Source organism: Typopeltis vanoorti, chromosome 2 (assembly GCF_054136105.1).
Source record: "Typopeltis vanoorti isolate ZY-2024b chromosome 2, IOZ_Tvanoo_1.0, whole genome shotgun sequence".
Lineage (NCBI taxonomy): Eukaryota > Metazoa > Arthropoda > Arachnida > Uropygi > Thelyphonidae > Typopeltis > Typopeltis vanoorti.
In genome coordinates, this window is record NC_143550.1 from 75,666,858 (window position 1) to 75,693,073 (window position 26,216).

The 26,216-nt window shown below is 37.2% G+C and overlaps 1 protein-coding gene across 1 annotated transcript in view; it reads left to right on the forward strand.

Annotated features, from left to right (window-relative positions):
* LOC150109188 (GRIP1-associated protein 1-like) overlaps positions 1-26,216 on the forward strand; it is a 434,263-nt gene that overhangs the window by 198,500 nt on the left and 209,547 nt on the right. The window lies entirely within an intron of this gene.

Here is a 26,216-nt window from a genome sequence, read left to right on the forward strand (position 1 = left end):
GGGCATCACATCTTTCCACCACATTCAGCTGCTCTGGAATCAGTAACAATTCATGCATTCTTGGAATTTCTTGTTACAACATGTTTCATTTATTTACCACCAGGTTATGAGTTAAATGAGAATGAACTTGATAATCTTATATTGCATCTGACTCAGCTTATACTTACCATGGATGACCTTTAATATACACAACACTCTGTGGGGTAATGCCAACATGAATGGACGAGGTTCATTCATGTATCATTGAGGGAATGCTTGACAATTATGACTTCTCCCTTTTTACTAATAGAGTTAGTACCTTCTTCTAAGGTACTGCTCATATTCTGCAATAGATATTATAGTCTGCTCCCTTACCATTTCCACTACCCTTGTGGGATGTTTGGGAGTACATATACAGAAGCGATCATTTTCCAGTTATTTGTGCTATGTGTTCACAGGAACCATGTTCTCGTACATGCCCATGTGGAAAATTGACCAGGCTGACTGGAGTACTTTTTCTTATCTTGCAATATTCAAAGTTGAAGAAGTCAGTCAAATACCTATCAGTAAAGTATGTAACAAATTGTATTGTCCAGGAAGCAACAGTCGCAATTCCAAAAAACATCACCTCTATTTCCACTCTATCCAAAACCTTGGCAGAACCCAGAGTACAAAGCAGCAAAAAAAAAAAAAAAAAAAAAAAAAAAAAAAAAAAAAAAAAAAAAAGATCAAGACTAATCATGTGGTATATTTTGCAGATACCCTATCACATCAAATATAATATCATTTAAACATGCTTGGGGCTAAGCACATTATATGAGATGCCAGAGTCGAAAACAATCTCGGATCTAATTTACATCTTCAATTAATCAAACAACCAGTATAAAATTGTATGGGATAAAATCTGGAAAATGAAAGGTATATACATACCACATTGTTTTTCTACCTTGGAACACAGTTGATGTGTGTTGCTGATTCCAGAGCTGTTTCAGATGCTTTGGGAGAAAATAGAAAATTTTGCTTGTATTTTAGCAACAGCTTCATATCCTCCTGAATTTTTAATATTGAAAGAACAAGAGTAACAGCAGTAGCTAAACTCTTCTATCAATATCCGAGAAGCATAAAATCAATAATTCGTTAAGGAAGAACTAAAAAGAGCTCTTTTACTGTCTCACTCCAGAGCAGTAGGTCCTAATGACATTATGAGATAATAAAACATCTTCCATTATCTTCTATGGAACGCCTTCTCTTACTAAACAACATAATACTTAAAGTGGAACAGTTTCCAGATTCTTGGTATTAGTCAGTTAGCATTGCCATCCTAAAATGAAAACATCAGGAGGATGTTTTCTTGGTATTAGTCAATTAGCATTGCCATCCTAAAATGAAAACATCCTCCTGATGTTTTCCTAACAAAAGGAAAATATCATCTGCATTATGTGTATTCCACAAATATTTCCATGGCAAATGTTCATCTGAAATAGCATCAATAATTCCCCCACTCAGTACTGAGTCCATCGGAACACAGCATCCCTTCACGGTACACCTTGAAATCCACAGAACAAGTTTTATTTCCTCATCCTTCATCCCTGCTACTACTGTATTGTGAAACAGTCATCCTCCTGATGTGTTTCCCAAGGAATACAAGATATAGGCTTTTAAATCAAATGTAAACAAGTTTCTCCTTTTCCAGCCCACTACCCATACTTGGTACTAACGTACTAGAGGTTGATGTTAGAGGTCTTATAGAAACCCATTAACTAGGAGGCAGGTAGTTGAATTGACATAGGCTCCTTTAATGACAGATAGCAGTTTTTTTCCTACACCAATTTGCTGGAGGATGTGGAACAGAAAGGGATGCCAGACATTATCAACTGCTTGAGTAAGGTCTACTGATGGCACTTTCATTGGCTGCTTTTTTGTATTAACTAAGCAGAGTAGATTATGTAGCAGAAACAGATTAAATTCTACTGCTTGGCCTGGAACTCCACACACCTGTGTGCTTTTAATCATGTTTCTCATTTTTTCCACTTTGAGCCTGTTCTTGATAATGCAGAAAAATATCTCGTGGTCAGTATTAGATAGAGAAATAGGTCTCCACTTGCTGATTAAGTTGTGATCTCTATTAGGTTTTGGAATGAGGATGGTATAACTTGCAACAAATTCACTTGGTATGCGTGTCCTGAGAAGAGAAAAGAATTAAATAGCATAACTAGAATGGCAAGAGTAAAATCCCAGCCCTCATGGTAAAGTTCTATCCCTAGACCATCAGGTCCTGGGGATTTTCTTGTCTGGCATTTTTTATATGCTTTGGTAACTTCAGATGCTTTTAAACAGGGTTCAGCAAGTTCTTCGGTAATAAGAGCCACATATAATACTTTTCATACATTTTCTGCAGAGCCATTTTACTCTTAACAGTAAAAGCAAAATCGTCCTTCCATTGTTGGTTAAACGCTCTCTTTTTGTTGTTTGTATTTCTGTTTTATACTCTTTTGTTGCTGTCATTTTAAACAAGGGTTTTATAACTTTCACTAAAATCAATCTTAAGTATTTATTAATCAGAAAGTACTTATCTACACTACATTACACTAGTTGTGTTCCGTACCGCCACAAGTGCATAACTTGTGTGTACTGCATGAAGAGTGATGATGCAGAGTCCAGGCAGCGGAGCAGCGGTGGGTAATGCATCGATCATAGTAGTCACTTTTGGAACTAATTTTGGCTGGAGCAACACAGGCCATCAAATGTTGAAACACTTTTTACCAACCAAATACAATAATAAAATCCACATTAATAACCCTTTTGACTGGTACCATTTAAAAGTTAAAAATTTCAAGCTTCAAAATATCTGTTTTTTACTTATCTTTAAAGCATTTACAAAATAAAATATTCTAATATTAGTACATACTATACTACTATAGATTATTAATATAAAAGTTTAGGAAAAATTGCAATGAAAACCAATATTGTCTTGGGAGCCGTAATTTGTCCACCTTTGCTGTAAAGGGTCTGTCAAGCCCATCTTGGATATGAACAGAAAAGCCATTAAATGTTCCAATAGTTATAATTTCCCACAGTACTATTGTCTTCAAATAGATTTTTTGTAGTGTTTTCGAAAGGAGTCAAGGATGTTCTTGAGTGGTGGACATGTCTTCACCATGAATGCAGATTTCAGTGATAGTCCTTTCTTTGTGGAATTTAGCAAATTGTCTATTGAAGAATGCAACTGAAGGGCAATATGCTAAGTGCTGTTGTATTCTTATTTTAAAATTTCTTTCTTCTACTTGTTTCTGCCTTTCCACTTCTATCTCTATGCTAATGTTTCTAATGATGTTGCTACATTCTATATCATTGCATTGGTTTGTTACAAACCAGCTTCTCTCTTTATACAGGTCTTTCAACTTTTTCCTTTTGAGGAAAGCCTGCTCCTTTCCCCATTCGATCATATTCTGTTTTATTACTTGTTTGAATTTTAACCACATATCCCAGGTCCAGGTAATATTATTTCAATTTGAACAGAGGGTCTGAAATTTGGTTGAAAAGATCAGCAGAAAATTTGGTGGAAATCTCCATGGTCCAAAACTGATCTCTACTTGTTCCATACAGTGGAATTTAAGTAAAACTGGATTATGAGCTGACATGTTGATGTCAAGATGTTTTATCTGAATTATCCTATTTATAAGGGAAGAAGAGATATAAATTCAATCAAGACTGGTACCAATACCGTGATTCATGTATGTGTAAGCATGTATATGTATTCATGTATGCATGGATTGCGAATCCTCATATATCTACTAGTTGAACATTGTCTAGAAATGTTTTTAACTGTGCATATCGTGCTTTTCCACTCCTGGGGGGGGGGGTATCTTCCTATTTTGTCTAATGTGGGGTGTTTTCAATACAATTCCACTCCCCAGTTACTATGATGTAGTGGGCACCATATATATAAATATGGCTACAATTCCTAGAAGAAATTTTGTCCAACTGTTTCATTGATTGGAGCATAAACATTTATAAACTTTATTACACATCCACAGTGATTCTAGTCTGTTGTCAAGATTCTTTCTTGCATCCCTTTGGATATTACAGAATGACCCTTGGAGGGCCAGGAATGTACTCCTACTCCACCCCTGTTAAATCTTCCAAAGCTCCAATAAGAAGGAAGTGGATATCTATTTGTTAAAGTTTTTAATATCTGCAGAAGTATGTTTCTTGGAGAAATAAAAACCTGATATTATGTTGTATCATAAGTTTCCATATAGCTTCTGTTTAATTGCCTGTGGATTACTCATACAGTTATTGAGGCAATGCAGAAATGAGATACAATGATTAGTGAAGTGTCACTTGTAACTTCTAGATTTTGGATGAACCTGATGAAGTCTTAGTCTTCAATCTGTGAAGGAGCAGTTTGTGTATCCTGCTTCTTGTAAACTGTTTTCCAGTTTTTTGCAGTTGCTTTCCATTATTTCAATTTCATGCCTATCATTCTTGATTTGGAAGCTAATTTCTTTCCAAGTAGATGATAAGCCCTACAAGTGCTATTGTATGGAAGTGAAATCTGAACAATAAAACAAAAAGATAAACAAAGATTAATAACAGCTGAAATGAAGTTTATGAGAAAAACTGCAAAGTATACTCTATTTGATCACAAAAGAATTTAAGAAATTATGAAAGAATTAAACCAGGAATCAGTCATAGAAAAAAGTAAAAAATATAAACATAAATGGATGGAACACGTTGAAAGAATGAAAACAGAAAGATTACTAAAACAAGCCTTAAATTACAAACCATTAGGAAAACGAAAACCAGGACATCCTCTTAAGATATTCAATGATGATTTCTAAGGCCGGAACAGCCACTCTAGGCCTAAATCCTTGACAAGCATGATGATGATGATAAACGTACTGAGGAAACTTTGAATCAGTAAACATTATTTATTCTTTAATTGTATTTCTTACTTTCCCTTTATTAGCATGAGATGGTTCTTCATAATCCATAAACTCTTCTGAGCCTGAAGAGTCTTCATTTGATGATCCGCAACCTTCTCCATATTTACAAAATGTAAATATGGTGAAGATTACGTTTATATCCATTTTTTATTTTAGATTTAGTTCCTGTTTTTAACACATCTTTTAACTTTTTTTTTGTTTATACTCAATTTTATTTATTAATTCATCTTTTCTTTTGGATGATCTTGTCTGCATATTAAGTTCTTTCAGTTGCCTTACTTGCTTTTCTGTTTCTTCTCTAGTTTCTCCTTGTAGAAACTAGAGAAGAAACAGTTTTTGTGTGTTTGTATTTTGTCTTGTATCTGTTCAGTTGTTATATAAGGTTTCTTATTAGTAATTTTAACTGATGTTGCTCCATCCATGTTTGACTGGGGAAGTGGCTCCTGCAGTTCTGAAATTTTTTGGGCTAATATCTGGCTGATTTGGTCGTTCACTTTTGGTGATTTTACCAAGTATAGTTTGTTTAAATGCACTGTCTTTACTAGACTGAATTGGAAGATCTGGCAACTCCTCTTTATTTCTCTGATATATACTCTGTTCTAAATGGGTCTAATGGTGCTCCCACCCTTTCAGTGAAAGTTCTGAAAGGACAGGTGTTAACAATGGTTTGGAACATTGATTAGCGATATATCTGATCTCCATGATGCATTTGAAACATTTTGATTTGGGACAGTTGCCACTCAAGTGATCGTATGAAATCAACTCAGGCACAGCCTTTGTGCTCCAGGATAGTTTACAATAACTTGGGCTGTACTGATGTTGACAAAATTTGGTACAGGCATCTTCATATCCATTGTAAAGGTGACCTCACCAGAAAAACCTTTCCTCTCTCATTCTGTTTAAGTGACCATACCACCTGTGTTTGGATCTTCACCTGATAAACCCTTTCAAATATTACTAATTTTACCCCATTTCGAGAATATCTGTATAAAAATTTCATTACTGTTCACTATATATTCCATTGGAAATCTTTTGATTTTTACTGTTTTAACTTGGCTTCCCACCATTACAAGAATTACTGTTCTACCTTCTAATGTAAAACCTTGTAATAGTTTATTCCTTAAGTTAAGGGGATAAAAATCCCTTATTGTTTTTCAGCCAGTAAGCGAAACTAAGATCGAAAACTACGATCTTAACGTTTCATGCCATAAGTGACCACTTGGTAGTGCCACACCAAGGCAACTCGATGCAAAGGTGGAGCAAGTTCCCTCACTATTCTTGATATTTTCTCATAATGTAAAAACACACAGCTCCTAGGAGATGTAGTACTGCTTTATATTATGAGAAGAGGTTCTTTTCACTTAAACTCTGATATCATCGAGGTCTAGCTACTCACGGACGAGACCTCAAAAAAGGTTGAAACCGGTCTGGGTAGTGACCTCTTCTCATAATGTAAAGCAGTACTACATCTCCTAGGAGCTGTGTGTTTTTATATTATGAGAAAATATCAAGAATAGTGAGAGCACTTGCTCCACCTTTGCTTCGAATTGCCTTGGTGTGGCACTACCAAGTGGTCACTTACGCTTAGATCCACCGACAGTTCGTCGGCATGAAACGTTTAGATCGTAGTTTTCGATCTTAGTTTCGCTTACTGGCTGAAAAACAATAAGGGATTTTTATCCCCTTAACTTATCAACCTCAGCAGAAAAATTAGCCGTTTGGCTTTTCATCTTAGTTTATTCATTGTTTCTATATTTCTATTTTCTAAGGCACTTTTTACTGTATCAACCCACCTATATCTTGGTCTTCCTCTGGGTCTTTTTCTTGCCAACCTGGCAGGGAACACTTGTTTTGTTAATCTTTCCTCTCTCATTCTGTTTAAGTGACCATACCACCTGAGATCAGCTCTGCTAACACATTCCTGGATGCTGACAATGGCAAGTTCTTTCCTAATATCCTCATTTTTAATATGATATTCCCATTGATGCCATATGTTCATGCCCCTAATCTTTCTCAGGACTCTCATATCTGTGGTCTCTAGTCTTTGGTCAAGTGTTTTACTTCTGACCCAGCTCTCAGATCCATAAGTTAAAACTGGCTTGAATACTGTCTTGTATACAGCTAATTTAATGTTTTGGCTAATTTCTCTCTTATTCCATATAAATTTATTCAGTTGACTGCCTACCATACCGGCTTTTTAATTCTGTTGTCTATTTCCATATTTAATTTAACACTTCACTAAAAATCGTGCCTAAGTAGCTGAAATGTTTTACTTGTTCTGTAGGTTCATCATTCAGGATATAGTTCATGTTTTCAATATTTCTGACAATTTTCACTGTCTTTGTCTTTTTAATGCTGACCTTCATACCATATCTATTACAACAATTATTCAGTTTAGTCAGAATCTTGCAGACTTGTAGTGGATTTATTTAGAAGTATGACATCATCCGCATAAAGCTTAACATCAAGATTAACATCTCCAATTTTAATATAAGGTTTAATACCACTTTCCTTCATAATGTGATCTATATAGATAATGAATAACAGAGGGTGATAATGTACATTCTTGTTGGACACCAGATTTAACATTAAACCACCTTCCTGTACTTCATTCAATTCTAGCTGCTGACTTACAACTCAAATAAAGAGTATTGCTTGATATAATGCCCCATTGACACCATATAACTGTAGAGTTTTGAATAGCTTCTTTCTTGGCACCTTGTCATATGCATTTTCCAGATCTACAAAACTTAAATCCAGATCTTTGTTATATTCCCATGATTTCTCAACTATCTGTCGTAAAGTGAAAATCTGATCCCTACAGCCTCTATTTTGCCTGAATCCATCTTGTTCTTCACCAAGCTTCTCTTCCACAATCCCTCTCAACCGTTTCTCAAGTATACTTGCATATATCTTACCAGGAACACTCAGTAGAGAAATACCTCTGTAATTCTCACATTCAGTTTTATTTTCCTCTTTATACGGAGGCTGTTCAATAAGTTATAAGACTATATTTATTTAAATTATACATTTTTGGTCGTTTTATAATAGAAATACAATTTTATTAATGCAGACCAGTTTACAATAAAAACATTTATTCAAACCTACCAGTTTCGCCAGCAAACTGTCTGGCTTTTTCAAGGCATTACAGAGATATGAAAGTTAGTAAATGCAAATTAAAAGGAACATAAAAAATGTTGTAAACCAAACTAGTAGCTATGGTTACACGTTTCGTGTGACAGAGATGACTTATTGTTCTTATTCATTATCACGCATGCATGTTTGTTGTAGACTTGTATTTGAATGTGATTACCGGCTAGCTGTAGTTCAGATTGATTGAGAGAGAGGATCAAGTTTTTCCATGAACTGTTTAGAATTACACCCTGATTTCTGTTGAGGTTTCCGCCGGTTATTAGTACTATTGTGGCTTCCTTAAATACATGATGTCTGTAGTCGTCATTGAGATATGGCATGGAGCTGTTTTGCTAATCTATCGTGTGGTTAGACATGCAGAAATGATGTGCTAAGCCAGAAGAGATGCTTCTGTTGTTTTTTACATCACCAACATGTTCTTTTTGTCTAATTTCTAAACTTCGTGAAGTTTGTCCGATGTAGGCAAGACCACAGGAGCAGGGAATGTAATATACTCCTAGATATTTGTAGAACGGAACTTTATCTTTTGGAGATCCTAAAACTTGTCTGATGTTGGTGGTTGGTTTGAAGACCACTCTGATGTTGTGTGCGCTTAGTATTCTTGCTATTTGATAAGAAATTGACTTGATGAAAGGTATCACTACAGTAGAAATGTGCTGACGGTGGGATTCTTCTTGTCTGGGGTTGTCATTGTATAGATATTTTTTGATGATGTTTTGAGGATATCCATTTTGTGATAATGTGTTGGCTATTAGTGAGGGTTCATTCTGTGTATCCTCCTCTTCTGATATAAACTTTTTGGCTCTATGTTTCAACATGTGGATAATACTCAGTTTGTGTGTGTCTTGTGATGGTTTGAAGTATAGTGAAGATATCTTCCAGTATCTGTGGGCTTTCTGTAAATGGATAATTTGACACTGTTAGGTTGTTTTTTTATCAGGATATCTAAAAAATGCAGTTGGTTGTTGTTTTCTACTTCCAGAGTGAATTTTATCTTGCTGTGTATTGAGTTGATTTTATCCACAAACGATTTTAGGTTGTCTAAGCTGTCTTGCCATATGATGAATATATCATCCACATATCTCCACCATGTAGATGGTCTCGGAGAGATTGCAGAGAGAATTTCTTTTTCAAGTTTTTCCATGAAAAGGTCTGCACAAGATGGTGATAGTGGGCTTCCCATTGCTAGGCCTTCTAATTAATTGTTGGTATATGGTGTTGTTAACCTTGAAGAAATTAGATTGAAGGCAGTGTCTAAACATCTGTGTGATGTCTAGAGGAAAGAGGTCTTGGATGATGTTTATTACCTCTTCTACTGGAACATTGGTGAAAAGGGATACAACATCTAGACTGGCTAGCATGTCTGTTGGTGCAATCTTAATGGCTTGGAGTTTATTTACAAAATGTTGACTATTCTTGATATAGGATTCTGTTGATCTTATTTTATTATTTAATAAGTTTGCAAGATGCTCTGCCAAAAGGTAGGTTGGTGATGATCTTCCATCAACTATTGGACGGAGAGGTATATCCTGTTTATGTATTTTAGGTGTCCCATATAGTCTTGGAGTGATAGGATGTGAGGATTTTAGCGTTCTCTTCACTTCTTCTGGCCAATTGTTACAATTTCTGATTAGTTGGTTTGTTTCATTATGATTTTTTATTGTGAGGTCTCTGTCTAGGATTTTATAAGTTGAGGTGTCTGATAGTAATACGTTTAATTCATCATCATAATCGTTAGAGTTGAGGATAACTGTAGAATTTCCTTTATCAGCTTTTGTAATAATGATATCTTTATTTTTCTTCAAGTTGAGAATTGCCTTTATATCATAAGGAGACATGTTGAGAACAGGTCGTTTGGCTTTGGCTAGGATTATTGTACTTTTGAATCTAATAGTGTCGGCAACGTTTTTTGGTAGTGGATATAGGCCTTTTTCAATTCCAAAAATCCATTTTAGGAATGTGTTTGGGTGTAATTGCGAAATTAAAACCTTTTTTGAGAATATCAGATTCATTTTTTGTGAGGCTATGATTTCACAAATTGAAAATCACTTTGTCATCCGGGAGGTTGTTTTGTGTCCGATATTTTTTCTTGTAAAGTTCATTGAATTTCCTAATTTGTTTGTCCTTATAAAGTTTGAAAGTTTTTTCGTAACTGCGTTGTATCATTTGATCTAATTGATTCCATATGGTGTATTCTAAGTTGTTGGAAATTTCATCAAAGAACTTGTGGCAATTAATATCACTTTTATTAAGTTCGTATCTCGTGTGTTGAATCCTTTCTCTAACAAGCACCAATGAAGTGCGTAGATAAATTTTTTTAGCTGATATAGAGTTGATATGACCTCTGACTATAAGGAACTTAGGAATGACGGAGAATTCCCTGCAACGTTTTACACATGCTTTGTTGCTTTCGAAATGGTGGCCTCTTAGTGGTTTCTTGAGCTGAGGAAACAACCAGAAATCGCACGGTGCGAGATCAGGACTGTATGGAGGGTGTGGTGGGATATCTATGTTGTTCTTCTGCAAAATGTCCACTACACAACCAGCAATATGTGGCCTTGCATTATCGTGGTGCAATAAGAAGCTATTCTTCAGCAATGGACGCTTCCTTTTGACGTGCTGTACCATTGTCCGTAAAACATTTGCATAGTATGAGCCATTTACGGTATTCCCGGGTTCTACAGCGTGTTGGTAAACAATGCCTTCGTAGTCAAAAAACATTATGGTCATAACTTTACCAGCCGATTTTACAGTTTTTGCTTTCTTGGGGGTAGATGGAGACGGATGCTTCCATTCACTGCTTTGTTTTATTGTAGGGTCATAGTGATACAACCAAGCTTCATCTGCTGTAATGATGCGTTTTAAGAAGTTGTCGCCTTCTTGTTCCAGGGTTTCTTTCCATTCTGTGCACACATCCACTTGATGCTGCATTTGCTCCTGTGTCAAGAGTTTGGGAATCCATTGGGCACAAACACGTTTCAGTCCCAAATATTCAGACATGATTGAGTGAACACCTCCCACAGAAATATTCAGGACAACATGCAGCTGTTGTACTGTAATTCTGCGATCCTCCTTGATGATAATCGCTGCTGTGTTGATCATTGTCTCTGTGATGGACGAAGGTCTTCCCTCATGTTCAAGATCTTCCACATTTTGCCTTCTTTCCTTAAAAGTTTTATGCCAGCGAAAAACACTTGCCCTCGACATTGCTTCATCGTGGAAAGCTTCGCAAATCACGTTAAAAGTGTTCGATGCCGATTTTTACAGACACACACAAAATTTAATCGCATAACGCTGTTCCAAGAACGCTTCCATTTCGACGACTGGTCGCGGCTCGTAGGCGTGCCGAAACAAGCTTGTGTTTAGTCACGTGATACTCCGGCACATCAGCCCATATATATGCCATCTATCAACCGCTTTTGTTAATACAGACAGCAACATTTCTTTATTCCACAGAAATTAATATTGTGATGAGGGGTTTCGTGACAGTAAAATTAGTCTTATTACTTATTGAACAGCCCTCGTATATGGGTACTACGAGAGCTCTACTCCAATCATCTGAAATTTGTCTCTCTGTCCAGGCCTTCTGAACTATGCAGTGCAGCCACTGTTAGACTTTTATACCTCCATACTTCAGCATTTCTGGTCGAATATCATCTACTCCTGTTGCCTTTCCACATTTCAGGCTTTTGATGGCTTTTTCTACTTCAAGTGTGGATATGTATTCCTGACTGCATGCCTCATCAGTTTTTTTTTATCACTGTGCTGTCATCACTGCTTATTTCATTTAGCAATTTTTCGAAGTAATTACTCCATACTTCAAGGATATCTTTTTCTCCTATTTTCATGTCACCTTTATCATCTCTAATTCCTTTTACAGCACTCTTTCCTCCATTTCTGAGCTTCTTCAACAACCTCCGGAATATATTGCCCCCCCCCCTCTTGATATTTATTTTCTATGTTCTTGCCAAACTTTTGTTTAGCTAGTTTTACACAGTGTTTCGCTTTCTTACATTTGTCTCTATTTTCTAAGAGCAAAAGCTGACTTATTTGTCAGGAATTTTTGATATGCTTTCTTCTTTTCCTTCACTGCCTCTTTAGCTTTCAGTGTGCCACCATGGAGGTCTGCTTTTTTTATCCTTGCAGACAACCTTGCCACATGCCTCTCTGGCTGAATCAGTCAGTGTTTTCTTCAGGGTTTGCTGCTGAATCTCCAAGGTTTGGTTCCTGTTCTCAAACTCTTTCATTTTTTCTTCAATAATATTTGTATAATTTAGTCTACAGTTCACATCTGAGAGCTGCTCAACTTTTATTCACTTTAAAACTTTCTTACATGTCATTCTTTTCAATATGAAATTCAATTTTATCCTGCTCAAGACTAACTAGTGATCACTTCCAATTTCAAATCCTCTGCGCAATCTGGTGTCCTGCACCAGGGAGAAAACATCACTATCCACAATAACATAGTCAATGAGATTTTTCTTATTCCTTGCCTCTTCTCTCCATGTGAATTTGTGCATATATTTATGTTGGAATATGATGTTAGTAATAACCAGTCCATATCCTGAGTAGAAATACAACAGGTATTTGCCATTATTATTAGCTTTGCTCTTTTCTCTAAATTTTACCAAAATATTTTTGTATGTCTGACAATTATTTCTTACTCTGCTATTTAGATCCCAAATAAGGACCAACTTTTCCTCTTTTATTCTGTCAGTTGCTTTGTCTAAAGCCTCAAAAAATTCTTCACTTCTATCTTAGTAGAACCTTCTGTGGGACCATAGGCACAAATATATCTCCTTGTCCAGTTCCCCATTCTGATATTTGCCCACATACTCTACTTGAGACTGGCCGCCATTCAAGAAGATTTGGCTCGTATTTAGTGTTGAATACTATGGCTGCTCTTTCTTTTCCTTGATTGTCATTGCCTGAACATAACATTTTGTATTTATTGCTCAAAAAAGATCTCACCAGTTTTTACCTTGTACTTTTGGATTGAGCCGACCAAATTGTATTCTTATTGGCTTAAACCAAAATTTCAAATGATGGTTTCTAAACCACCAAATGCCGTATTCGAGCTACTATAAAATGGTGGCCATAATATGACCAAAAGTAATCCCATAATACAGATATTAACTTCACTACCAGCAATCTTGAAAAAAAAAGCCAGTGCTATTGGGGGCAAAACCACCACAAGCTCCAGTAAAATAAAATCAAAATGAAAAACAAAGGAAAGGAAACCAAAATACTTATCTTGCTGAAATCTGAGATGTCATCAGTGGATGCCAGACCCCAATTTATTGAGGTCTCATCAGTGGGAGCCAAACCCAGAAGTTATCCCAAGCTACATACATAACATCATTGGCCAGAAGGGTGAAGCAAGATGCTTTTATTCCCCGTTGTCTGATAAGGAGGATGAATTGAAGGAAAGATTTATGAGCTGAGAGCTCGCCCTGGGGGGCACAGAGATCAGTCATTGTTGCAAGTATTTAGGATGGCTTTTGGCCTCTTGTATTTGAAGAGGTCAGTCTCTTCATAGTCTGCTGCTTGTTTAACTAGATCGTTGGGGTGAGTAGAGATCTTTGAGAAAAATTTTTCTGCTGTAGTTAATAGGAAGGAGTAGATGTAAGGGATGTTCGTATCTCTATGCAGTTGCACGTTCCTTACGAACCACGGTGCGTCCAATATCATGTGTAAACACCTATTTTGCACTCTCTGCAGTCTGAGGATGTTGGAGTTGGATGTGTGGCTCCGTAGAAATCATATATTACCTATATACAAGTAGTCAAAAGGTGTCACACTTTATTAATGAAATAGTCTGGATTAGAGCTAGTTGTTGAAAGTTTTTTTCACTTGCTTACACTATTAGTTAAAGATTCCAAGAAATTATATTCTTGGTTTCATCCTTTATCCAAGTGTAAAGTGAAGTAACTTCATGACTGGGTTACTTGTATATAGAGGTTAATGAATTGAAATCAGTTGCCTTAGTATCCCATAATGCAAGGCATATATCCTTACAGACGTGTATAATGCTATGCATTATGGGAAGGATCACTACCAGACTGGTTTTGATCTTTATTTAGGTGAAAAAGTAAAAGTGGTGTTCATCATAGTCTTTGAGTAGTTAGTATAGGGGTTGAAGTGAGCCTGATAGTATTAGGAGAAAAAAAGACAGATAGATAGTATGATTGACAAAATGGCTTCAGCTGAGATCTCACCAGACCAAGAAGAGATACCAAGTTTGAAGTAAAGCAGAAGTCATATACAGGGTGTTCGGGATAAATTTGACAGTTTCGTAAGGAAAAAGAAAATCTTCTTTGTATCTATTAAATTTAATGAATTGACAAAAAAACATTACAGGCAGAGTTAATTACAATACTATCAACAAGATTTACTCAAAATAACCACCATTAGCATCGATCACAGCTTCAATTCTGCTTCGGAACCTCGAACAAGCTGATGCTACAGTCTCCCTGGGAAGGGCCGCAAAAACTGTTTTAATTTTATCCATTAACTGGGCTTTTGTATTACTGGAAGTGCGATTGGTGTCTTTTTCAACTGCGCCCCATACAAAATAATCCATGGGGTTAAGGTCTGGGGAGTTTGGAGGCCAAACATTTGGACTGGTGAAGTCGTAGAAATTTTCAGACAACCATTTTTGACTTTTCCCAGAGGTGTGGCAAGGGGCCGAATCCTGCTGCCATACATACGGCCTACCATTGGCTACCCTTGTTATCCAGGGCTTGACTACAGTTAGCAACTCCACGAACAAAGCCCGAATTCCAATGCCAGGGTTCTTCAACACCTGTTCCTGCAGATTTGCGAGGAATTCTGCTGTACGAACGCAATCAGATCGTCTGCTAGGGATCTTTCTTCTTGCTACGTCCTCGTAGTCACCATTGCAAGTCTCTAGTTCATGCCTGATTGTTTTTACTGTATTCAGGGAGCATTGGGCAGCAGTCGTAATATCCTTATTTTGATGGCGGGCACGAATCATCATGATACAAGTTATTCTCTTCCATGATTCAGGTGGGTTCCAGCTATCCATCCTTTCTGACATCTTGTATATGAATGAAGAAGGGTCCAAACTTTTAAATGAAGAGAAGTGTGTGTTAATACATGTAACTTACGGAAAAATATAATTAATTATAAATATGTCAAATTTATCCCGAACACCCTGTATTTCCCATATACAAGTAGTCGAAAGGTGTCACACCTTATTACTGAGATACTGTGGATCAGAGCTAGTTGTTGAAAGTTTTTTCACATGGTTATACTATAAGTCAATAAAGGTTGAATCCGGTCTAGGTAGTAGCTCTTCCCATAATACATAGCATTATACATGTCTGTAAGGATATGTGTCTTGCATTACAGAATTTGATACAAATACACCTGTGGGATTGGATGGGATATTGGCTCACATTTTATGAGAAACTGCAGGGTAACTGGCAATGCTTTCATGTCAGAGCCTGCACTTTGACATGAAAGGAAAAAAACACGCTTGTAGAAAACACACTTTGTAAGCATTTTTTCTGCTAAGTCCCAAGAGTGTGGAAGGAGTACAAAATAATTTCTTTGCATCTGTGCTAGCAAATTATAGGCCAATTAGTATTTCAGGATTGGTGGTAAAAGTACTGGGGAAAATAGGTGAAAAAGATAATTCCAGAATGCATGGATAAGAATACGATACCCTATGAGGGGCAGTTTGGCTTTGTGAAGGGTGTCATGTCATGCCTTAGTAATCGACTAACTTTTTTTAATAGAGTGAAAACTGAGTCGAATAAAAGAAATAGCTGAACAGTCATACTGCTGGGTTTTGCAAAGGCTTTTGACAGGATACAATATGGAACTTTGTTATGCAAACTGAAACAAATGGAGATGGATATGAAACTGATGATATTGAAAAAAAGAATTGCTGATGGACAGATACCAAAAAGTAGTATACGGAGGAGCAGAATCCAGAAGGTAATGCAAGTGAATAGTGGCATGCTGCAGGGTTCTGAGCTTGGACCACTGCTGTTTAATTTCAAGTGAAATATTCAGTTGTTTACTGATGATGCAAAGTTGGTTCGGGTAATAAATAGTTGATCAAGGTGATGTAGAGAGCTCTCAGGATGATTTAAATAGGCTAACAGTTGGACAAAACCTAATAGATGTCAGTTTAATGTGGAAAAGTGTCAAGTTATGGATTTTGGGATGCAAAAATTACAAGCTTTGTATCACATTGAGGGAACTGCACTCCTGGAAATTGGTGAAGCCAGAGATTTGGAGATAGTAGTAGATGGATAGAGAGCTGAAGTTTAGAAGCCATTTTGCTAAATTTGCCAGGGTAGTTCACAGGAATACTTGGTTATTATAGAAAACACTCACCGGCAGAGATAAGGGAGGTAGCATTCCTATTTATAAAGCCTTGATAACCCACATCTGGATTACTGTTCTCAGTGGTCACCTGGGTTTCTTGGGAGGATGAGGAAGTCACATAGAGCATCCAGAGGCAAGTGACCAGGATGATGAGTGGTCTGTGGAATGCTTCCTATAAGGATAGATTGTGGATTGTAGAAGTTGGTTGATAGGCAGAAAAAAGGGGGTGGGGGGGTTGATATGATAGATATAGTTAAGTTACATAAAGCCTTTTATAGGATTGATGCAGGGCAAATGTTTCACCACTTGAGACAGAATTAGAGGTCATCCCTGTAAGTTGGGTAAGAGTGCGGTTAGCAAGGGTGTGAGGACTAGATTTTTTGCTTGAAGAGGTGAATGAATGGAATGGGTTGCTTGAATTAATTATGTGTGCTTTGTCTGTTAATGGCTTCAAGGAGAGTATGATAAATATTATTATTATTATTCAGGCCTGGAGTCAAAAGACTCATCGCAAGAGGTCTTTCCTAGGAAACTTGTCTATAAAGACTCATCGCGGAAGGTCCCTCCTAGGAAACACAATCTATCATGCCACTCCTTGAACTCATTGACCGTTCCTGCTCTCACCACTCTCTTAGGCGATGCATTCCACGGTTCAACTACCCTCTCGCTCACAGCTTCCTTTTGTGACTTCCAGGGATGGTTCCTTGTCATCGCTCCTTCTCACTTTTCAACCAAGCGAAAAAACTCTCCAGTGTCAGCCCTATAACCACCTCTCAACAGTTTAAAAGTCTCAATCATATCACCTCTCCTTCTTCTATCTACCAAACTCTGCAGTCCACATTTCCTCAGCTGATCCCCATAACCAACCTTGTACAGTCCTGAAACCATCTTTGTTATCTGCCTCTATTACCCTTTCCATATTGTGTCGATAGTTTGGGACTCTCACAATGAGTCTTAGGATTCCATGGTGGTACCTGTGCAATTATTTATTTTTATTTAGCATTTGACATATTACACATCACAAAGCATAAAATTTATGACAAAAAATAAAAAATTACAAGTTAACATCTAGATTACAAATGAAATCAGTTGATTCTTTGGTTGCAAAAAAGGAAGTCACTAGCATTTCATTTGGTCGTCTCTCAATAGAATCAGAACAGGAGATGATGGATGTGCTGAAGCTTTTCACAAATGGTACAATGCATTTCCTCCAAACTGCAATTGTGGAGTTGAGAAGCAATCAGTGTGACATCTTATACAGGACTGCCCCTTAAGAGATGTCGCACTGATTGCTTCTCAGCTCTACAGTTGCAGTTTGGAGGAACTGCATTGTATCATTTGTGAAAAACTTCAGCACATCTATCATGTCCTGTTCTGATTCTATTGAGAGTTGACCAAATTCTATGCAATAATTCAAAACCAGGGGATTTCTCTGTGATACATGGCATAGTGTGGCACTCTGTTGGTGATTCTTCAACCCACCTTGCTGACCAGACATCATTCATCCAGAAGTTGTTTGCCAGAAGCACCTCTGCAGTTCTTAGTGAAGGTTTTCTAGAATGAAGTCTGTTGATGTTAAGGTCTTCAAGGTCCAGAGCAGATAGGAAGCTATTGATTGGACATGCTCTTGTATTTTTGAAGAAGTGCATTTGATCTGCATAGGTTTGGCTAAGAATTGGGAGCCAATAAATAGGAGTTGATTTAATTGTACCTGAGATCAGGCACATGGTGTTATTCAGTTGTGCATCTTCAAGTTTTACACGGGCACTATTCATCCAACTGGACCACAATATTCTGCAGCAGAGTAGAAAATGCCAAAGGCTGAGCACCTCATTATATTAACTGTAGTACCCCAAGAGGTACCACACAGTTTTTGTATTATATTATTTCTCATTTTCAGTTTTTCATCTGTTTTAGACAGGTGAGTTTTGTCTAAAAGATGGACTTGAGATAGACTTCTAAGGGTCTATTCATCAATTTGTTGTTAAGGTGAAAGCATGTTTTGGTTATACTAGGCTAGGTCTCCATTTGTGAAAATATTTTCCAAATGAGTTCACATCGGTAGGATTTCTTTTGTCATTTCGGAAGATTTATGTCTAGCTGCTATAGCCCACTCCTCAGCATACCCGACCTTTTGGAGCATATATTAGACATATCGGCCACACATAAGGAGAATAATAGCAGAGCTAGCACCAGGCCTTGTGGTAGGCTGTTGTTTAGCTTCCTATGCTTGTTAGTAGAATTTCTCATAATAACTTGAAGTGTTCTATTGATAAGCGTGTTTTCTATAAGGCCAGTAGTGATCTGACAGGGAATTGCCTCTAGACTGTGTGGTATAGAGCAATGAGGTCGACAGATGTTTTTTGCTGCTACTGGAAGCCCGCCTTGATGTATGAAGTAAGAGGGAGAGAACTTGATTCAGGCAGCTCCGTTTAGGTCGAAAGCCAGCTTGTTCATGGGGAATCCTTTTGAGTAGAGTTGGGCTAATCCTATTATGTAGGAGACACTCTAATAATTTATAGCTTGTGCTTAGCAAGGCAATGGTTTGGTAATTTTGTGAAAGTTTGTTTGATTTCCCAGACTTTAGAATTGCAATTATTTTAGTTCATTTGAACAATCAAAGGGTGTTTCCAGTCTGTAGGACGTCAGTGATGATACTCTATGCAGTGAGCTAAGAATTCTGGATGGATGCTTTCAAAGCCTGAGGCTTTTCCCACCTTTACATCCTTCGAAGCAGATGAATTCCTCAACAGAAAAGGGACAGGAGTACTCATATATTGGCTCGTTCATAGATTTAAGAGTTCTGAGTTTGCGCTTGACCTGGATAGTATGAACTCTGTCTTTTGGTGCTCTCGATAGATATACTATATGTGAAGCCACTGCATCTGGAGTTCGGATGTATTAAAATGTGGAGGATTCTCTCCTCCTATCTTCTGTAAGAGGGACCACGCATCCTGACATGAGTACACGAAATCCAGGTTTTTGACTGTCTCTGTCCATTTTTCCCTCCGTGTGGTATCAAAGCTATGTATTAATTCGTCTGCAATTTCTTGGTCTCCATTTTCTAAGAATTGCTGGTATAAGTTATCACCCATAGATATGCTCTTTACAGTATCCCCTGGGGATGGTCTTTTTAGCTGTGCTTATCACTGTGCCCACAAATATATCATAATATTACTGGAAGGGACTATCATTTATCAAGTTTTTCAGAGAAAGCAGGCCAATTGGCCTTCTTGAAGTTCCACCTTGGCCAAGGGAATTGGAGAGACTGATGGGATTTGAGAGCCAATCTCTATAATAACTGAGCAGTGCTGGCTATGTATGAATTCTGTCAGGACCTGTCTATAGGCTGGTGGGGACTGTTTAAATCTGTCAGAAATCACAAAACATTAATCAGGATTGTAATCCTAAATGTGCTATCATCCTTAGCATTAAAAACAAGGTGCATTTGATGTGACTCAGCCAAAGTAACTAGGGCTTCTCCGTGCTAGTTGTTATTCCAGAATTTCCATTGTTCATGGTGGCTATTGAAATCACTATATACACAGTTGGGTGAGTATATGGATAGAGTACTTGCAGCAGCCATGAGATTGTCAGTGGGGATTGTCAGTAATTTACCACCATTACCCCTCCCTTGATGGTAATGGTGGTAAATTACAGACAACTACATTCTCGTAGACAAGCTTATACGTTGGTTATGCATTACTAAATCACTTAAGGAATTGACAATGTATATAAGAATTATAAATTAAATTACACTTTAATAAATATTTCCGATATTTCGGCAACGTCACCCCGCCATCTTCAAAAGGAACTTACAAAAAAGGCACGTGCATGTAGGCACTACAACACAGTAACTGAGAATGAAGTGAAGAAGCTATTGTTATCTAAAAGTCCCAATGGTGTCCCTCCCTAGCTGGCTAAGTAGGTGTTCTTGGCTGTTGGGCTGAAGGTCTGTTGATGTAAGTCTCCCAAATTTGGGGCAGTCTCATGCAACCAAATTTGTTGAGGTTTGGAGAGTTTCTTAGGGCTGATGCTGATTCCATGAATAGTCTTTCGAATTTAAACTTGCTACGGTGTATTATTGTAGCTTTCTTCCACCGTATTCTGTGGCGTGTATCCAGAGCATGGTCTGCAAGACCATGCTCTGGATACATGCCACAGAATACAGTGGAATTCAGAATACGGTTGTATTCTGAAATTCTGATATTCGCTGTCCTGCCTGTTTGGCCAAAGTAAGACAGTTTACAGCTGCAAGGGACCTGGTATACACCAGGTAGGTCTAGGGGAAGTGGCTGGTCTTTAGTAGAGCGGATAAGAGATGCCAATTTGTATGGTCTGTAACAGGAGGTCAAGTCATGTTTTTTTAAGATTTTTGTAATTTTTTCCTAGGAGACTCAGATGTAGGGAATGGTGATGGATTTAGATAGACGGAAATATTTATTAAAGTGTAATTTAATTTATATTCTTATATACGTTGTCAATTCCTTAAGTGATTTAGTAATGCATAGCCAACGTATAAGCTTGTCTATGAGAATTACCACGGAGATTCCATCACATGGAAGGCCCGCCAATGTGGTAAAATGTAGTTGAAGTTATCTAGACAACTAAATCGTCTGACTTTCCTAAAATGCTGCCGGGATAATCAGGTAATCCCAAATTGTGTAAAATTCAAGCACCATTTTGTTTCACAAAAAGCTTTCCGTATCTATAACCACACCAGCTATGCTTTGCTTTGGGAACAAATTGCAGCCATGTGGTTTCTCTTAATTGACATTAACAAAGCTATTCGTGCACTTGAAGAAGAGCTTTTGTGCACTTTGGATCACGAGCTTTGGTCAATTTTATATGACGTCTCATGTACTGTAGCAGACAAAGAATTTGAAAAAATATGGGATCGACAGATCAAAAAATTTTTAAAATTAAAAAAGAACTCTACCATCAATCCAAAACTTCCTACCAACACAGTAATCAACCTTTCTTCAGTCACCCTGAAGCCTGAAGCACTCAATGCGCTTTCACGTGGACACATCTTTGCCATTGCTCCCAGAAAAATACCTAGTGAGGATATTATGATCCAGATCGAATGCAGAATCCGCCACCTTCCAAATCAAATCGCCAACAGTGTAAGACTGGATGTAGCTTGTGTCCTCTCCAAAGCAAGACCACCAAAAACCAACATATCCAATAAGGAGTATAAAGCTCTGCAGGAAATGAGGAATAATAAAGAAATAATTATCACCAAAGTGGATAAGGGAAATGCAACTGTAGTACTTAACCAAACAGACTACACAGGTAAGCTTAATGCTCTTCTATTAGATCGGGCTACTTACCTCCCTATTGAATACAATCCCACCAACTCACAAATCAGAAAATTTCACAGGCTCCTTAAGAAAGTCACTTCTTGGCCTGTAGAAGTTACTAACAGATTAAAACCGTTTAACTCTATACCCCGCCGTATTTATGGACTCCCAAAATTACATAAAGAAAATGTGCCATTTCGTCCCATAGTGGATGACACTGATTCCCTCACATAGAAATTAGCTAAATATTTGGCCAAAGCGCTCACACACTATACTGGCAACACACCATCACACATAAAAAAAACTCAGCCCACTTCAAAGCCAGCATAGAAAAGCTTACACTCCAACAGACTGACATAATGGTCAGCTTTGAAGTCCCCTCCTTATTCACAAATGTCCCACTCAAGGAAACTTTAGAGGTAATTCAAGCTAAATTTCCTCCCGATATCTCAGCCATATTTCAGTTCACAATGAACTCAGGCTATTTCGTTTGGCAGGGAAAATTCTACAAACAAATAGAGGGGACAGCCATGGGTTCACCACTCTCTCCACCCTTGGCCAATTTCTTTATGGAGACCTTTGAAGAAAAAGCCTTAGCCTTTGCCCCCACAAAAACCAACCATATGGCTTCACTACGTTGATGATGTGTTTGCTATTTGGCCCATGGCTATGATACACTCTTCTCCTTCTTAACACACGTAAACAACCAACACCCCAGAATCAAGTTCACTCTGCAAAAAGAGGAAAACAACAGCCTCCCTTTCCTAGACACACCAGTCACCCCCCCAGCCTGATGGAACCCTGGTTTTCTCAGTTTATAGAAAACCCACCCACACAGGCAGGTACATTCACCAACAATCCCACCACCCCCCTCACAACAGTATGGAGTGGTGAAATACAACAGGTATTTCTGATATATGTAGTAATCCCATATGAGGCATATGTTCCTCCAAAGACTTGATATCCTGGGAATTTTCTTCTTTTCTGTAATTGCTTCTCATTTTTTACGTGGGTTTCCTGTATTGCAACCAGATCAGTGTCGTTAACCAATAAGATTTTTGATAAGTACTGGCATTTAGCCCATCTTATACTTTCTGTATAGAGTTGGCAGATTTGGACACTCTCCAAGTTTTCTGGTCCTATGGTCCTTGTGGGATGGGGATCTAGGGATTGACTCATATTCATTTAATCCTTGTGATGTGTACTGGCCAAGAGATCTTGCAATTATTTGGCCATCAGGATTTACTAGTTCATTTAGTGTTATCTTTTACTTGCATCTTTTAATTAAATCTTTTCATTGTTATCTTTTAATTTTATCTTTTACTTGCATCATAGCAATAGAATTCTTTTGGGTTTTCTTTAGCTTGCAGATCCAGTTTTTTCCCCAAAGGGTGCACCACGAGGAGGCAAACTAGCTCTTCCCACCTGTGAAATAATAATAATATAATCTAGTCCCATATTCATCACATTATTAAAGAATGTGAGTGAATTATTCAACAAGATCTTCCCTTAGTAAATCCATGCGGTTTATTGTAAAATATAGATTCTCTGTCAACCCATTTCTGTATGTGATCTCTCACAAACTTTATCAAAATCTCCACTGCTCCAGATACTGATAGGTCAATGGGCACATCATTCTTTGCACCATCACGAATGTGCAATTGAACTATCATACATTCTTTTCACTCTTGTGGAATGTTCAAATTATTAAGACTCAAATTATACAACCGGGTCAAAGGCAGCAGTTCAGTTGAACATTCTTTTAGTATCCATGCTGATATCCCATCAGCTCCTATTGCCGAATGTGTATTCAATTCATGCAACTACTCTAGTACCTTCAATGATGTATGTAAGTTTCTTTCTTCAATTTAGATGTAGCTTTGAGCTACATGTTGCATGCACTAAGTTGATAATGTTTAGCAAAATGGACACTGAGTATAAATTGTACATATTTGGTCTGATGTATTAAGAACTTTTATTATTAAAAGACCAGAAGATAAATGATAAAATATATAAAGAGCCAATAAGTTTCACTAGCCACTGTCTAGCATTTTCAAGGCTGAACTGGTGTGAAAACAAATGCATTAAGTTATATTTCAAACATACTTTAGTAACTGTTAGGCCATTACATTTGATCATTCTGTTTGAAGGCGTGCATGTGTTCAAAAGCTTCAGTCAGATTCCGGTACATGACCACGTGTTGTGTAGTTTTTTGCATATTGTAATTCTGTCGAACTGAGAGAGATGATGAGATTTTTCCATATGTCTTTAAGAATGATACCCTGATTTCTATTTAAATTATTGCCTGTGCATAGTACCACAGCTGCTTCTTTTAAAGTTCTGTATCTGTAGTCATTCTCGATGTAAGGCATAGAACTGTTTTTCCAATCTATAACGTGATTTGATGTTGAGAAATGATGAGCTAAACCAGATGTGATGATTCTATTATGATTGACATCCCCCACATGTTCCTTCTGTCTTATTTCAAAACTTCATTTCGAAAATTTCAAGACATCACACAGCTGTTTCATCATTGCCTGAAATCAAATTTCTTCAAATTTAACAACACTGTATACAAACAATTGGAAGGTCTAGCCATGGGTAGTCTTATGTCACCACCATGTGCAGACCTTTTTATGGAAAAACTTGAAAAGGATATTCTTTCAACCATTGTACCAAAACCATCAATTTGGTGGAGATATGTCGATGACGTGTTCATCATCTGGAAAGATACCATGGAAAACCTTCTCGGGTTTCTGAACAAAATCAACTCACTACACAATAAGATCAAATTCACTATAGAACTAGAGAAGAACAAAGAACTTCCTTTTCTTGACATCCTAGTGAGGAGAGAAGATAACAATTTCCAACTGTCCATTTACAAGAAACCCACAGATACTGGTAGATATCTACATTATTCATCCAACCATCATAGATCACAAAAACACAGCATCATTCACATGCTCCATAATAGAGCCTTAACGTCTATTTCAAAAGAAACAGATGTGCAGAGAGAACTGTCACTAATAGCTAACACTCTATCTCTTAATGGATACCCTTCTAACATTTTAAACAAATGGCTGTTTAAAGACAACCACCAACAACCTCTTCCGGTGCCCCAATATGTGTCCACAGCTGTCATTCCATATATTAATTCAGTTTCCACAAAATTGGCGAGAATGTTAAAAGCTCATAACATCAGAGTGGTTTTTAAACCAACTACTGTGATCAGACAAATCTTAAGATCACCTAAAGATGAGGTACCTTTCTTCAAATGTCCTGGAGTATATGAAATTCCATGCACGTGTGGCCTTTCTTACATTGGTCAGACTTCTAGAAGTTTTGAAATAAGACAGAAGGAACATGTGGGGGATGTCAATCATAATAGAATCATCACATCTGGTTTAGCTCATTATTTCTCAACATCAAATCACGTTATAGATTGGAAAAACAGTTCTATGCCTTACATCGAGAATGACTACAGATACAGAACTTTAAAAGAAGCAACTGTGGTACTACGCACAGGCAATAATTTAAATAGAAATCAGGGTATCATTCTTAAAGACATATGGAAAAATCTCATCATCTCTCTCAGTTCGACAGAATTACAATATGCAAAAAACTACACAACACGTGGTCATGTACCGGAATCTGACTGAAGCTTTTGAACACATGCACGCCTTCAAACAGAATGATCAAATGTAACGGCCTAACAGTTACTAAAGTGTATGTTTGAAATATAACTTAATGCATTTGTTTTCACACCAGTTCAGCCTTGAAAATGCTAGACAGTGGCTAGTGAAACTTGTTGGCTCTTTATATATTTTATCATTTATCTTCTGGTCTTTTAATAATAAAAGTTCTTTATTTTGGACACTGAGTAGTTGAACAGTCTTTACTATATCTGCCATCTGTGTACCATCTACATTGACAAGAGTTATTCTTTCACATTAATTTTATCTTTTACTTGCATCATAGCAGTAGAATTCTTTTGGGTTTTCTTAAACTTGCAGATCCAGTTTTTTTCCCAAACTCTCACTTAGCTTTCTGTACAAGTTGTCTTCTAGTCTGATAATTTTCATAACTGACATTATTCTTATGCACAAGATATATATTTCACATAATCTTTTTCTTAAGAATCTGTTGCTTAATACGATAGCACATCCATTTCTCTCTCTCTATCTCTCTGTTTATTCTTTTAACTCAATGAACTCTTCCAATATTACATCATTGTATTTTTTTAAATACTTCCTTGCACTGCTGAAATCCTTTCCAATCTAGCAACCAATACCAAGTAATTGAACCTAGCATTCTCCTTAGTTGGTCCTGCTTTGAAGTTCAATATGTAACCTTTTTTGAATGAATATCCCGACACTTAGCCACTTCCCAGGTCAGTAGAACGTCATTACTGTCACCAAATGGAGGCAGAACAGTTACAGTTTTAATTGGAATGGCCCCTGATTCAGATCTT